A 14,204-nucleotide genomic window follows, 5' to 3' on the forward strand; every position below is an offset into this window, starting at 1 on the left:
CTTTGATCTAGGAGAGGGAGAGGAGGGAGGGGGGTCCCATGAAGCGGCGGTGGCCCAGGTATCGGTGGCAGCCCAGGCAGCAGCGGCAAAGTGGGCTGGTCGGAGCAGAGGCATGCACCGGGGGCGAACCTCGCCGGGTGAGGATGCTTCCATTGTGAAGAGGCACGTGCCATCCAGGGCTTCGGGTTCGCCAACAAACTCAGCGCCTCGTTCCATGGCGATGCCGTCGTGGGGACGTCGGGGGCGTCGGCGACGTGCTGCAGCCCCAGCCTTTAGTGGGTACCAAAGTGCGACCGACCACATCACGGCGTCGGCAGCATTGGGGATGCCGATGGGCATCCACTGCCACACACAGATTTGGGAGGTTCTGGCCGGGCCGAGTTCCAAACTTCCACCATCGGAGCCGAGGGCTTGGTACTTCAAATTCCGAATCAGGCAATCCTTCGACCCCAATCAGCTTCTGCCTGTGGTCCAAATCCGAGATATTTTGGCGGCAGCTATGCTGGTTAAGCTTAGCCGGACAGCGGCAATCGACGATCTGCAAGACCTAGATGCCCTCCGAGGATTTGCAGCAGCCTTCAATGCACTCGTGGAGGCATCGCATGCTGGTAGCAGCGGCGAATGCGGGTATGTTGGTTTTAATCGCTTTGTATGCTTTTGTCATAGAAATCAATTTGCTAATTCTCATTCGATTGGAAATTAGACCCATTCACAGATACGGAGACTTGCTTCACATTTGGAATTACACAAAAAAGATCCATCAACTCTCAAACAGTGGACACTAGTAACGTGTAGAACTAGAAATTACACAATATTTCTGTACTCCTAGTACTACTACTTCGACGCTACATGTTGTTTACACGAGGAAATTGCTCAAACTACCGCTTATTGCTGCCTTCGTTGCGTAAACACTTATTTAAACTGTTATTTTTTTCGCACAAACCACCAACTATCGTGTTTACATTGGCAGTGGAGGTTCAAATTTAGGATTGAGCTGTTTAAGAGCAAATCAGATGATCGGGGATCACCAACTACTAGTTTTAATTGCAAATAGAATCGATTTTCCAAAATTATGAAACGCACTTAACGGTCGAATTACTACAATTATTTTGAAGGTTTGATATTTTCATCATTTTTGTGTGAATCTCACACCAAGTGACACAACTTTCAGACGGAATACAAAATATTTCAAACTTCATAGATTTGTTAGCTCAAATATTTTTAATTAATAGCTTTTTCAGTATTTTAGAAAGTCGAATCACTATATTTTGGCTGAATGTTAGAAAATATATTTCATGATTATCCCATATTAGTTAAGAAGTACATAAACTAGTAGTAGTAATAAAGAACAGAGGGAGTTTATGGAGATACATCCATTAAGGGCATGTTAGTGTGTGTTGGTGTATTACTTATGCCTTCTTTGGTTAATACACTTCTCAAGCAAACCCTCTATTCTTGCCTAGAATAAAAAAACTCCCCGTCACAGTATTAGTGCATTTTTTGGATGAGTATTCGAGAGGATTGGGTGAACACCAAGGATTTGCATAGGAAATTGGTAGAATTGAATCCTTGGCTGTTTGATTTGTAGGATTGTTTCCGATAGGAATTTTTCCTAAGGATTCCTTTGCACAGATTCCATAGGAAATTAAACATCTACTCATGCCTCTTTTTAAGAATCCTTTACATTTCCTATGGTGGAATCAAACAAAGTTTGGTTTCTATGAATTCCTATAGGATTGGAGTGGACATGACATTGCAATCCTACATTTTTCCTATTCCTACATCTTTCTGTAGGCATTTGCCTAGAATAAATAACCATGTGTATTAGCAATAAAATAGATGTTTATTTCTCTAAAGCATCTTGCACTGTACTACATGGCTTAAGAGACAATATTATTACGATAGTTACTACATTTTATTGGATGATGAAGTGATAGCCCTCATCAATGCATTGTTAATTATTAGGGCATGGGTCGCACGGATTGAGCTTCAGTGACTTTGCCAGCCCACAAAGTCACTGACTTTGTGTCACTTACAAGTGGGACAATGTGGGGCACATATAATGAAGGGTTCCACATTGCCCCACTTGTAAGTGACACAAAGTCAGTGACTTTGTGGGCTGGCAAAGTCACTGAAGCTCAATCCGGGTCGCACGTGATTTACGAGTGCACCGCACGATCGAGAGTCGCCGTTCCTCTTTGCTTTCTACCGATGCGGCGGAGCTCCTCCCCACACCGACGAACAACTGAAAGCCACAACTGCTGGGGAAAAGTCTTGCGCCGAGAAAATCTACAACCGTGGTTGAGTACATGTGTTTCTTAAGATACGAGTGCTCCAATGCATTTTTTCTTTCCTTTTACTAATTTACCTTGAAAATCCCGCATGTCCACTTATTTGTGGACGGAGGGAGTATCACGCCAAGAGGAAGTAGGACAATAGTGGGCGCTTGAGCATCCACAATGTATAGTATAACCCGCCTACGTGGCACTTTTGCCAGCTGTTGGCTCTTCTATTGTTCTTGCTCTGCCTTCCACAATGTAGCCGGTGCCCAATTGCTGAAAAAGCTAACACGTCACCACCGATCCCAAATAAAAGTTTTGAGGCACCGAGGTCACAACGTAGAGCATCGCTTGTCAGAAAGGAAGTGAGCCCACATTTGATAAAGAATCCATTCAGCTAACCATCGAGAGGGGATATTCCGCAACTAGTTGCGCCCGCACCCCATTTTTGGCTACACGTTATGGATGCTCTAAGAAACCCCGACTGTGAAAGGCCAAGGCGTACTTCTTTTGGTCACGCAAAATTCAAAATACTGCCATGGACATTGAATTGACATGACAACACAGAGCTTGGGATGTCCAAATTTGCACGTTAGACCAGTGACTTGTTCTTCACCTTTTCAGAGGGAACAGTGACTTTTTATTATGGGTCTATACACTTTCCAAGAAACAGGAGGAGATGCTGTAGAGTGTAGAGGAGCGAAGTCAAGCGCCCCGCCCCCACCTGCCCTATTTCGGTTCACCTCCATCGTCTACCTCTGCCCCCGCCCGCACCCACTCTCCAATCGACCACCTTCCATAGCACGCGCCAGTGCCGCCGCCATGCAGCCTTAGAATCAATTCCACTGCCCAGTTTGAGAGCCTCCGTTCTTCATCTTCCCCCCCCACCTGCCGCCATCGAACCCAAATTAAACTCCAATCAGTTGAACCCAAACCTCATAGACCCACCCCCTGCCCTGCGATGGCGGCATCGAACAAGGAAAATGATGACTCTGAACAGTTTCAGAAGGTCTTTTCCGAAGGTCCCCTTGAAGAACTCGTAACAAGATGCGACGTCATCACCGCCGCGAGCCTCATCGGTTCGTCCAAACTATTTTTCGACTCTGCAAATGATAGTGCAACTCTATCTGTTTCTCTCCCGCTTGGGCTCCCATGTGTTCTTCATTCTCACCCGACGAAGGTAGCACGGGATTGCAAGCTCACGCCGCTCGACAGGTTCTCCTGCGACGCTGTGATGCCAGACGGTACGGGTAAGCAGTGGGTAGGTGCCAATGGAGATTGGGTTGCCATGGTTGACACTGGCTTTCCTGCTTGCAAATGGAAACTTGTCAACGTCTACACTCGCCGTGAAATTCCTCTCCCTGTGCCGTTTTAAACCACCCACATTCCAAATATATACCACCACAACCTTCGTGCTATTATATTTCACAAGATATATATTTGCCAAGTTCCCACAGCTGCTGGGGGGTACACAAATTTCTCTCTTGTTGCTATTTTTGACATCAGAGTTGCCCTCCTTTACGGCGCTGATTCTGAATGGACAGTTCTTACAGAGCCCAAGTCCCACATCTTTTACGATTCTGACGATGCAATTCTCCACAATGGGATTGTGTTTGCCAGAACTCATACTGGCACTGTTCACGCATGGAAACCTCAGCAAGCTGGTAATTTTCCTCCGGACGTGGTGTATGATGAGCTTCATTATTCATGGCTGTAAAGATAATTTTAATGCACAAACTTATTAATTTTCGAACCTGACTGATCTGACTTGGGGCATATTTGCTTCGGATGAAATTTCATTGGTATTTAGACTTTTTATTCAAGATGATTACCATAGAAAAATTTGAGGATTGTATAATTAGGAGTTTTATTCTCATATTGAATTATGTTGGATTTTGACCTCTACTTGAATTTCTTGAAATGAATCCTTTGGTTTCCCATGTGATGTACTCAAATACACCAATATGCTGTATTATTGAATGGAAATGACATTATATCATCCCATCTGAATCCTAATGCGTTTTCCCAATTCTTACGTTTTCAGATTTGTGCAAACCAAACATGCCCTTCTTAACAGTAATTTCGTTTTCAAGCAGGTCCTCCGCTGATCGTAGAGCCACCATCCATTGTGTTTGAATGCCGGTGTGCACTTGATGATGCTCTTGGCCATGATCACGAGGTCGATTATGGTGTGTGGTGGTTAGCAAGATCTATAGATGGTTCTAGACTTCTTCTGATCCATACACTGGGCATTGCTGATGAAAGGGAATATTCATGTAAAGTGTGCCATACTGCTTCTGATCGTCATGTTCATCATGGTCGACCTTTGTTGGCAACTATGCTTCTGGGTTTGGCTGCCTGGTGTTCACGAAGGACACTAGTAAGTTAAATGAAGGTATTCCATGGGAAAAGATGGATGACCTTGGAGAATATTCTCTTTTCCTTGGAGTGAACTATCCGATTATGCTACCATTAGGCGGTGCAGATGTTGTCCCAGGATGTCTGACGAGAAGAAATTGTGTCTACACCTTGCCGAATGAAGCATGGCTTCGCAATTCGCAGCTGCCTGAAATATGCCGATTCAGTCTGAATCGTGATGATTGCGCCGTTGGTTTCCAAACCAACGCCTTGGAGAAAACATGCAAAACAAAAAAAGATAGGTACCTGGTAAAGACACCGCTTTGGTTCATCCCAAACTTCACCAACGCCCCGGATTGGAACAAGTGTGATGTTTAATTATGAAACAGGTCCTGCAGCCATTATAGCTACTGATAGTATGTAATTTCATAGCTAATGAACGAGGCACTTGTGGTCTACTAATTACAACTATTTTGTAAAGAGGTGGTCTATAAGTAATACCCCTCTCTTCATTGATGCATTTGTGGTCTACATGATGGTACTCTTAAATATATGGGTGTGGCTCCTCAACACATAATGTGGAGGTATTATTGTGTTAAAGTTGAAGGCTTGATCAACTATAGGTTCACTTCTCTAGTTACACTACTAGGTACTCCGGTTGGCTATGTTGTGATGAACACATTGTGTTCTGTTGTTTGGTGAAGACAAAAGTAGAACTATGGTATGCTTATGTTTAAGACCAAGCGAGGGTTTAGCTTGAGATGTTAAAAGTCAGATTTGAACTATTTTTTGATATGGAAATTTGAAATATATATGGTACTGCATATGATTATGTATAGCAACAAGTGACGAAAGGGCAGATGCTCCTATTCCTTGTCGGCGGGAGGGCTATGTGTGTGGCGACTTGAGCCAAATTAGAAGGCCATAGCTATATCGATTGGTCCTTGAAGTTGGAGGGGCTAGGATTTCGGATGAGCGGAGTGGGGGAATGTCGGGGGGAAGACCCCGGGTAGGGCAATGGACGCGGAGCAGCCGGCTGGCCACTGGCCGGCTCGCGGCAAAGGCCGGCTGAGGAGCAGCCGGCTAGCGCCGTGGCCGGCTGGTCTGGAAGCCGGCTGGCTCTAGGTCCTAGTCGGCCTGGCTACGGCCACCAATGCTGTAGCTGGGCCGGCTTCTACAAGCCATATCCGACTGGGGGTTTGTACCTCAGACCGACTCGAGGCTGGCGAGTCTTGCACTGGAAGGAACCGGGTTGGTGATCCGGGTTCCCAAAGTCCACGCTGACTTCATCCTCCGTAAAGCGCGGGGCACTGTGGAGCAATAGTGCCACGCGCCGGACAGGCCATCATGGTCTACGACGATCCGTATTGGCTACAGTGGCTGACGGCGACAGGGACACCTCCTCTCCATACCGCTGACCTTGGCAGCCGGATGGGACAGGCCATGATGCCTCAACGGCTCCTGACGTCACCGCCTCGGGAAGGAGCGGAAGCCGGAGCTGGCCAAGCCGGCCAGTAGACTATAGGGTCTTATATGTAAAGTGCCGGCGCCTATATAAGCCGCACTACCCCCTCTCGTGCAGGGGATCGATCATTCTCCCTCCACTCCACCCTTAGCGCTGCCCTGTGAGAGAGACCATCATCTCCCTTAGCCTCCCAGGAGCAGCCGGACACAGCTCTAGGAGCACCATTGTATTGTGTGATCATCATATACACTCTAGCAGGAGTAGAGGTGTTACCTCCATCGGAGGGCCTCGAACCTGGGTACGTCGCCGTGTCGCTCGTCCCCATACCCGCATCCGGATACCGCCGTGAGATCTCTCAGGAACCACTTCGATTAGCCACCCTATGGCATATGCCGTGACGATACCACGACATTTGGCGCCCACCGTGGGGCCTTCAGCATCCTCGGCCGGTGTCTTCATCCGGACGGGCCTCACCATCACCACCGGCGAGCGAGTCGCTTCAGGCTTGATCTGGAGGTTCGGCTCCCTCGACTGCGTCAGCGACAATGCTGGCTGCTTCGCCGACCGGCCCTTCCCAGCCGGCGGCAGCGTCATCTCCTTCGGTGGCCACGACGTCTACGTCGCCACCGTCGCACCGCCGCGCTACCCGCGGCAGGTGCTGCGCTGCGCAAGCCCTCCTCCGCGAGCCGGCAGCAGCGCTCCCGTCAGCCCCGCCGTCGTGCAAGTCATGATGGCTGGCGAGGAGCTCCCCGTCAAGAACCCGCGCACCCGCGGCCCCAACCTGGAGCGCAACATCGACCCCAACGCCTCCGGCTCTGGCGCGAAGGCGCCACCGCCACCGTCCCGGCTGGACGAAGTCCGGGCGAAACTGAGCACCCCGCTCACGCCTGGCGGCGACCCCACCGCCATCGAGGCGGATTTGGAGGCGCACCGCCAGCTCCTCCTCAAGCAAACAGAAGAACTGGCTGCTGCTAAGCGCCAGATGGAGATCACCCAGCGCGAGTACAACCGCGCCCACGGCCTCACCTGTGCGGCGACGAGCCAAGCCGAGCCGGCCAGATCCGCCGCAGGGGCCGCGACCTTGGCGCCGAGATCGCCCGCGACGGCGCTCCTTCGCCGGCTCCGTCCGCGGAGCTACCCGTCTACAACACCCCCGACAAGAACATGCGCGCGGCACAAGCCGCCGCAGAAGAGCTGAACCGCCTCGAAGGCGAAGAGTTACGCCGCCAGACCAAGCGGGTGACTGAGCTGCTCAACGCAGCCACCAGGCAGGCGGCCGACCCCAGGTATGTCAATGCCCCCAGAGCTTCTCACGCTCGTGGAGCTGCAGGCAACGACAGGGAAGGCACCAGGGACACGGCCGAGTCCGCCTCCCCAGTACCAAGCCGGCACCGTGACTCCCGGGCCACCCACGCAAGCTCGAGCCGGCCGAGCCACCAGCCAGGCGGCAGCAGCCGCAGCCGGCCTCCTCCAAGCCGGAACCAGGAGCAAGGCTCCGAGCCCCGCCGCCAGCACCGGCCGGCTCCAGAAGCAAGCGGCGCACGCCAGCCGGCACGCTCCCGGCTGGGCCCGCGCATCGAGCCCGCCGACGCCCGAGAATGCCTCGACCGGCTGGTCGAATCCTGCATTGCGGAAGAAGAAGCTCCAGCCGGCCCAAAGTGCTTCGGGCCCCGCATCGCCAACGAGCCCACGCTCGAGGGCTTCGTGCTCCCCCGCGACACCCCCAAGTACGACGGCACCGCCAAGCCGGAGGACTGGCTGCAGGACTACTCCACCGCAGTCGGCATCGCCAAAGGAAACAAGCGCTGGGCTGTGCGCTACTCCCCCCTCATGCTGGTCGGCTCCGCCCGCACATGGCTCAACAACCTGCCAGCCGGCAGCATAAACGGCTGGCTGGACTTCGAAGCAGCCTTCATCAGCAACTTCACCGGCACTTACCGCCGGCCCGGTCGGCCCCAACAGCTTGAGATGTGCAAGCAGGGCCCCGACGAGACGGATCGCGCGTACCTAACGCGCTGGTGCGAGATGCGCAACTCCTGCGAGGGCGTGCACGAGATCCAGGCCATCAGCTTCTTCATGGGAGGCTGTCGGCCCAACACCATGCTGTGGCACAAGTTGCGCCGCAGCGACCCCAAGTCGATGGCCGCCTTGATGGCCATCGCCGACAAGTACGCGCTGGCTGAGGAAGCCGGCAAGGCGCCGGCTGACATTTCGCCGGCCCCCGCCAGAAGGGACAACAACAAGCCGGCCGAGGGCGCCTCTCATGGCAGCCGGCGAGACAACTACCGTGGCAAGCGTCACAGCGACCAGCCGGACCGCCGGTACGGCTCCGCCCACATAGCCGCCGTAGCAGACAACGCGGCAGGCGGCAGCCGCCGCCAGAAGCAAGACCGGCAATGGAAGCCGAAGTACACCTTCGAGCAGATGCTCGACTCGCCGTGCAAGTACCACAGCGGCAAGAACCCCTCCAACCACACCACCCGCGACTGCCACTTCATGAAGCGGCTGACGAGCGGTGAACCTCTCCCGCCTCCACCCCCGCCTCCACCAGCCGGCGGGCCGGGTGGCCAAGCCGGCGCAGAGAACGCCAACCTCGAGCACCACGAGGCTAACCAATTGCACCATGGCGGCCGATATCTGGCCGAAGATGCTACCTACATCATCTTCACCTCCGAGCCCGAGGACAAGACGAGCCAGCAGAGCCGTTCCCTCGAGGTCAACGCGGTCATACCGCCGGTCCCCCAGTACCTAAACTGGTCAGAGCAGGCCATCACTTTTGATCGCCGCGACACACCGGCTGTCCTACCGAAGCCGGGCAGCTACGCCATGGTCCTCGACCCCACCATCGGCACAACCCGGCGCAGCGTGCGTTTTTCGCGCGTCCTCATCGACGGCGGCAGCAGCATCAACATCCTCTACCGCGACACCGCCCGCGAGCTGGGCATCCAGGAGGCCGAGTTGCGCCCCACTCCCACCGTCTTCCATGGCATCGTGCCAGGCCACTGCTGCCAGCCGATCGGCCGGATCACGCTGGAGGTGATGTTCGGGAAGCCGGACCACTTCCGCACCGAGAGAATCGAGTTCGAGGTGGTGGACCTCGTGAGTCCCTACCAAGTTCATGGCGGTGCCCCACTACGGGTACCTGAAGATGAAGCTGCCTGGCCCCAAGGGGGTCATCACCATAGCCGGCGACTATCGCCGCTCCATGGACTGCGCCACGCAGAGCTCCAAGATGGCCCAGACGCTGGTCATCGCCACCGAGAAGCAGCTCATCCACGACGCCGTCGCCCTCGCCAAGGCCGCGCAGACAGACATGCCGGCTGCAGGCAACCCGGCTGGGACGACTCACTTCCAGCCGGCTGACAACACCAAGAAGATCCTGCTGGACCCGGCGCAGCCGGACAAGTACGTCACCATCGGTGCCGGCTTGAGCAAGAAATAGGAAAGCGAGCTCACCAGCTTCCTCCGTGAGAATCGGGACATCTTCGCATGGACTCCAAGAGACATGCCGGGTGTGCCGAGGGAGTTGGCTGAGCACCACCTCCACGTCCGGCCTGAAGCCAAGCCGGTGAAGCAGCCTCTCAGGCGCTTCGCCGAAGAAAGAAGGAAGGCCATCGGTGAAGAAATCGCCCGGCTGCTGGCAGCCGGCTTCATCATGGAAGTGCTGCACCCGGACTGGTTGGCAAACCCAGTCCTAGTTTTGAAGAAGAACGGCTCCTGGCGCATGTGTATCGACTACACCAGCCTCAACAAGGCGTGCCCGAAGGACCCCTTCCCCCTGCCGCGCATAGATCAAGGTATAGACTCGACTGCCGGCTGTGAACTGTTGTCTTTCCTAGATGCCTATTCAGGCTACCACCAGATTCCTTTGAATCCGGCTGATCAAATAAAGACTTCGTTCATTACCCCGTATGGGGATTACTGCTACACGACTATGCCGTTCGGCTTGAAAAATGCAGGCGCCACCTACCAAAGGTGCATGCAAAAATGCTTGCAGGATCAAATCGGCAGAAACGTTCACGCATACGTGGATGATGTCGTTGTAAAGACCAAGGAGACGGTTACCCTCCTTGATGACCTGAGAGAAACCTTCACCAATCTGAGAAGATTTCGGATGAAGCTCAACCCGGCCAAGTGCACATTCGGCGTGCCATCTGGCCAGCTCCTTGGCTACCTCGTCTCTCAGCGAGGAATCGAAGCCAACCCAGAGAAGATCAGTGCCCTGGAGAAGATGGAACTGCCGTAGTGCCTCAAGGACGTCCAGAAGTTCGCTGGCTGCCTGGCTTCCTTGAGCCGCTTCGTCGGGCTGGGGAGAAGGCACTGCCCCTGTATCAATTGATGAAGAAGGCGGACAAATTCGTCTGGTCACCGCAGGCGGATGAAGCTTTCCGTGACTTGAAGCGCGTGCTCTCAACCGCGCCAATCCTTGCAACGCCGGCTTCAATGGAGCCGATGCTGCTGTACATCGCAGCCACCAATCGAGTGGTTAGCGTTGTCCTGGTGGTGGAACGCAAAGAAGACGGCAGGGAGCAGCTGGTCCAGCGCCCAGTCTATTACCTTAGCGAAGTGCTCTCCCAGTCGAAGCAAAACTACCCCCACTACCAGAAGGTCACCTACGGCGTCTACATGGCGGCCAAGAAGCTCAAGCACTACTTCCAAGAGCACCCCATCAAGGTGGTTGCCACAGCGCCCTTGGCGGAAATCATCGGCAGCAAGGATGCCAACGGCCGGGTTGCCAAGTGGGCCCTGGAGCTAGCCGCCCACACCATCCTCTACGAGCCACGCACAGCCATCAAGTCGCAGATCCTCGCGGACTTCTTCATCGACTGGGCTGAGATGCAATACCTGCCGCCTGTGCCGGATTCCACACATTGGAAGATGCACTTTGACGGCTCGAAGATGCGCAACGGCTTGGGAGCCGGCATCGTCATCACCTCTCCCAAGGGAGACCGGCTGGACTACGTCCTGCAGATCCACTTCGCCGCATCCAACAATGTGGCGGAATATGAAGCGCTCATCCATGGGCTGAAGCTGGCCAAGGAGATTGGCGTGCGTCGCATACTCTGCTTCGGCGACTCTGACTTGGTCATACAACAAGCATCTGGCGACTGGGACGCGAAGGACGCCAACATGGCCTCATACCGCTTCCATGTCCAGCAGCTATCCGGCTTCTTCGACGGCTGCGAATTCCACCACGTGCCACGGGCAAACAACGAGGCGGCTGACGCCTTGTCCAAGATTGGCTCAACCCGGCAAGCCATTCCGCCGGGCATCGCCTTGGCGGTTCTCAAGAAGCTGTCCATCATACCGTCACCCGACTCGGATTCAATATTCGTGCCGGCTGACCCGGGGGCTGCTCAGTCGAACCCGGGGGCTTCATCGCCCAAGTCGGGGGCTTCAAAGCCAAACCCGCCGGCTACCATGCCGAACCCGGGGACTTCTCAGTCCAACCCGGGGGCTTCATCGCCAAACTCGGGGGCTAGCAAGCCGAACCCGCCGGCTAGCAAGCCGAACCCGGCGACCATGCAGTCGAATCCGGAAGTTCCCATGCAGGAGGCCCTGTTGGTCAGCGTATTCGAGATAAGATGCGTACCTTCATGGGCACAAGAATTCCTCTCCTACCTCACCGACGGTGTGCTGCCTGACGATAGAGTCCAGGCCAGGCAGATTGAGAGAAGGGCCAAGGCCTACACAATCATCAACCACCAGCTGTACAAACGCAGCGTAAGTGGGGTGTTCCAGCGGTGCGTCGAGCCGGCTGAAGGGATTGAACTCCTACGGGAAATCCATCAAGGAGAGTGCGGACATCACGCCTCATCCAGAGCCATAGTGGCCAAAGCCTTCCGGCAAGGTTTCTACTGGCCGACTGCGCTCAGAGACGCAGAAGAGTTGGTGAAGAAGTGCAACGGCTGTCAGCGCTTCGCAAAAAAGAGACACCAGCCGGCTTCCGCCTTGAAAACCATCCCCATCACATGGCCATTTGCCGTATGGGGCTTGGATATGGTGGGTCCGTTCAAAACAGCGCGAGGCGGCATGACACATCTCTTGGTGATGATTGACAAATTCACCAAGTGGATCGAAGCCAAGCCAATCAAGAAGCTGGACGGCTCCACAGCCGTCACATTCCTCAAGGAAATCATTGTGAGATTCGGCTACCCCCACAGCATCATCACCGACAACGGCAGCAACTTCTCCCAAGGCATCTTCTCTCGCTATTGCGGGGAAATGGGGATCCGGATGGCCCTATCTTCTGTGGCGCACCCAGAGTCCAATGGACAAGTGGAAAAGGCTAACGGCTTAGTCCTAGCCGGCATCCGGCCCCGGCTGGTGGAGCCGCTTGAGCGAGCGGCCGGCTGCTGGATTGAAGAACTGCCCAATGTGCTGTGGAGCCTGCGCACAACGACAAACCGCTTAGTCGGCTTCACACCATTTTTCCTCGTATACAGGGCCGAAGCCGTCCTGCCGACTGATATCGAGCACGACGCGCCAAGGATCAAGCTCTACACAGAAGCCGAAGCCAAAGAAGCTCGCGAAGATGGAGTTGACCTGGTCGAAGAGGCCCGGCTGCTGGCTGCGTCTAGATCTACTATCTACCAGCAAAGCCTCCGACGCTATCACTGCCGGAAGGTCCAGCCCTTAGCATTCCGAGAAGGAGACCTAGTGCTCCTGCTGATCCAGCGGACAGCCGGACAGCACAAACTATCATCCCCATGGGAGGGTCCCTTCATCGTGAGCAAGGCAGTAGGCAACGATTCCTACTATCTCATAGATGCCCAAGAGGCTAAGAAAAACAAGCCGGACAAGGCTGACGAGGAGACTAAACGTCCCTGGAATGTCAACTTACTCCGCCCATTTTACACATGAGAGCAGGAATGTATGTATCCCTTGTATCCCTTTTGTAAGCTATGAAAAAGCACGCGCCAAGAGCGCCGTTTCCGACAAGTTTTTCGCGTACTCTACTTCGTTTCGCCAGTTGGCTTGAACCCTTTCACGCGGTTGGCTCAGTAACGTGATCCGGTTTCCGACAGCCGGCTTCCGATCCAGCTACAGACCGCAACCCGGCTGTCCGGCTGGCGGGAGTAAGGCCTAGGGAGCCGGCACGCGAAAAACGACTAAGGGAAAGAGTAAAAGTGAGTTGACTTGCAACTTTTCATAAAAGTGCCGGATTGCCGAATTCAGCTCGTTCGACCGAAATACTGTCGGCCTCACCCAGCGGCCCGCTCTTGATCCGGCGACGGATCGCAAGTCGGACGTACGACCGGCAAGAGCACAGCCAAAGAGTGGGGCGGATGGGAAAAAGCGAACGAGTCGAAAGAAAGCAACTCGGCACACAAATGATTAACAAACACATTAAAGTGTGACATAACGAAAGGACGATAATATTCATACATGTGCACCCGGCATGCCGGGGATTTAATAAATTGTCTTGCATGAGCAACAAAAGAAGCAGGTAAACTAAGCCGGAGGGGCGTCAGCGGAGCCGGCTGCCGGGTCGTCCTCGGGCGCGTCTTCCGCCTCCTCATCTTCCATATAGTCCTCATCGGATGGAGGGTTCGGGTTCGCGACGAAGACGCCCTTGTCGACGAAGTCGGCGATGGCGCTGGCTCGGGCAAGCCGGGCGGTCTTGTGTTCGGCTGGGAGCTTGTCCTCCACGCCGGCTCGCCGGAACTCGAGCTGCCCCAGGTCCACCTCGTTGTACCAAGAGAGGACGAAGGACAGCGCCATGTCGGCACCAGCGCGCGTGGCCGACTCCTTCCAGTCGAGGAAGCGATCCGGCGCCCGCTCCATCAAGGAGACGAGGTTGGACATATCTTGCGGCACCGCCTCCGCGGGCCACAGCATCGGCACCAGCTCCTCAGCCGCCTTCCGGAGCTCCCAGCCAAGCTTGGTGATGGGCTCGATGCGGGCAGCCATGGACGCCATATAGTCCTCCATGGTGAAGTACTCCGAGCTGCCCTCGCCAGTCACCCGCCTCCTGGACTCGCGCGCAACGCCAACGGCTGCTAACGCCGCATCCTGCGTTTCCGGGAAGGCTGCTGCAAGAAGAAGCAAGTCAGAAATCATCGAAGCCAAAATAAGCTGAAAAATGCAAATTTTCGAAG

At 54.5% G+C, this 14,204-nt stretch overlaps 1 pseudogene; it reads left to right on the forward strand.

Moving 5' to 3' along the window:
• LOC127316113 (uncharacterized) overlaps positions 1–14,204 on the forward strand; it is an 800,711-nt pseudogene that overhangs the window by 56,335 nt on the left and 730,172 nt on the right.

The sequence above is a fragment of the Lolium perenne genome, chromosome 7 (assembly GCF_019359855.2).
Source record: "Lolium perenne isolate Kyuss_39 chromosome 7, Kyuss_2.0, whole genome shotgun sequence".
NCBI classification, from domain to species: Eukaryota; Viridiplantae; Streptophyta; class Magnoliopsida; order Poales; family Poaceae; genus Lolium; species Lolium perenne.